Genomic DNA, 2,500 nt, shown 5'->3' with positions numbered 1-2,500 from the left:
ATATTTACCACCTTCCTAACTTTGTTTATAACCCCACTCCATGTCAGATCCCTAGCTTCTTGTTCCTTCACCCCTAAAAACACACCTAACACCTTAAAATAATCATTTACCACCTTAAAAGGAAAAGTCCCCTCATTATTCTTCCCAACATACATTATTACTGACTTCTCCATATTCACTTTTGCTCCTGAGGCTTTCTCATATACTTTAAAACACTCTATCACCCTTTTAACACTACCCTCATCTCTAACTGTTATTGTTGTATCGTCTGCATATTGATGAATTAAACTAAAACCTCCTTGCGGAGTCTCTACACAATTTATAAAATGATCTTTTTTAAGGTATGCCGCTAAGGGTTCTACCGATAAAACAAACAATAAAGCTGATAAAGGGCACCCCTGTCTCACTGATCTCTCAAGAATAAAAGAATCTGTTAAAACCCCATTACATTTAACCCTACTTTTAGCCTTTCTATATAATAATTTTATCCATCTTATAATTCCATTTCCAAACCCATACTTTTCCAGTACCCTAAACATAAAATCATGTTCCACCCTGTCAAAAGCTTTATTAAAATCTATACTTAAAACAATTTTCCCCATCTTATCGCTATTCATTTTATTTATCACATCTCTAAGTGTAGTTATGGTATCTGCTATATCTCTTCCAGGCACACTATAATTTTGTGTAGGTGCTATAATATCATTTAAAACCATCTTCATCCTATTTGCCAGTATCTTAGCTAAAATCTTATAATCTGAGTTTAACAAACTAATTGGCCTATAATTTTCTAATTTCAATTTACTCCCCTTATTTTTATATAAAATCGATATCAGCCCTGTCACCATGGAATCTGAAACAGTATTATTGTCTTCCATATATTGATATACTTCTAATAAAATAGGTGCTAAAATACTTTCATACATTTTATAAAACTCTGCAATTAGTCCATCTACTCCAGGACTTTTATTTATTTGTAAACCCTTAATTGCATCTTTCACTTCATCCATTGTTATCTTCCTATCACACATTTGCTTATCCTCAGCACCAATTTGCACATCCACACTACTTAAAATCTCTTTTACACACCCCTCCTCCACCTCCCCTTTCTTAAATAAATCCTTATAAAAATTCTGTACTGTTTCTAATATCTCAACATAATCATTTACCACTTCACCCTTTACATTTTCAATCTCACTAATATATGATTTCATCTGTTTAGTTTTCTCTAAACCAAGAAAAAACGACGTACATTTCTCCCCTTCTAAAACATATTTTGCCCTACTTCTTATAATTGCACCCTTACACTTATCTATTTCACATTTGCTCAATTTTTCTTTTAAATCTAAAAACTTTTCAATAGTATAATCAGGATCACTATCACATTTCTTCATTTCTTCATTCAATTTTGTTCTTAAATAATTTTCTGCTCTTATCATCCTACTCCTCTTCTTCCTTGCATATCTAATACTAAAAACTTTTATTTTTTCCTTAACATTTTCCCACCACTTGCACTTATCATTCCCTTTTTGCTTATCCTCCATTTCATCTTCTATCAAAGATTTAAGTTGTTTCCCGTATTCCTCATCACCTAGATACCCTGCATTCATACACCATATTCCCCCCCCTTTCCTTTCCTTATCTAACCCCACCGAAAATGTTAACCCAGCATGATCACTAAAAGTTGTAAAAATATATTTAATATCCTTCATAAAATTCCTTAACCCTTCATTTACTAAAACCAAATCTATCCGTGTCTGTTTCAATTCCCCTAAAACCACCTGCCTTCTAGAAAATTCTCTCTTATTCGGATTCTCCTCCCTCCATATATCAATTAAATTGTTTTCAACCATCATCTTCCTTAAAACCCCCCTAGATACGTCACTTCTAAAAATAGCTCCCCTTGTCATATCTAGTCTATCCATTTTTACATTAAAATCCCCAACTAAAATACAGTTTCCCTTGCACCATTTCGCTAATTCTAAAAATAAATTCCTTCTCTCTATTTCATTATTCGGCGCATAAATATTTATAATCCTAAAAACCCTACTCATATATTCAAAATCTAAAATTAAAATCCTCCCATTATTATCATTATATATCTTCTTCACATTTTCTACTACATCCTTCCTTATTAAAATTGCAACCCCACATGAATTCCCCCTACCATTGTTTACATAAATAAAATCCCTCCATATTTTCTGAATTTCTAAAACACACATATTATCCCAGTGCGTCTCTTGAATACATAAAATATCAGAATTCTTTATGTGTACTATTCTATTAAATTTTCCTATTGTTCTCAACCCATTCGCATTTATCGACATTATTGTTACCATACTAATAAATAATAAAATTATAAAATATAATTTCATTATCCTCTACCTTTTATCCAGTTTCTTTCCTCTTCCACCCTTTCTCTCCCCCCCCTCCGCTGCTTTCCTCTTCCTGTATCCTCCTCTCATTCTTTCAAACTTTTCCCCATCATCCGAGTCCGATA

The sequence above is a fragment of the Salmo salar genome, chromosome 08 (assembly GCF_965601325.2).
Source record: "Salmo salar chromosome 08, fSalSal1, whole genome shotgun sequence".
Taxonomy (NCBI): domain Eukaryota; kingdom Metazoa; phylum Chordata; class Actinopteri; order Salmoniformes; family Salmonidae; genus Salmo; species Salmo salar.
This window is presented reverse-complemented; position numbering follows the sequence as displayed.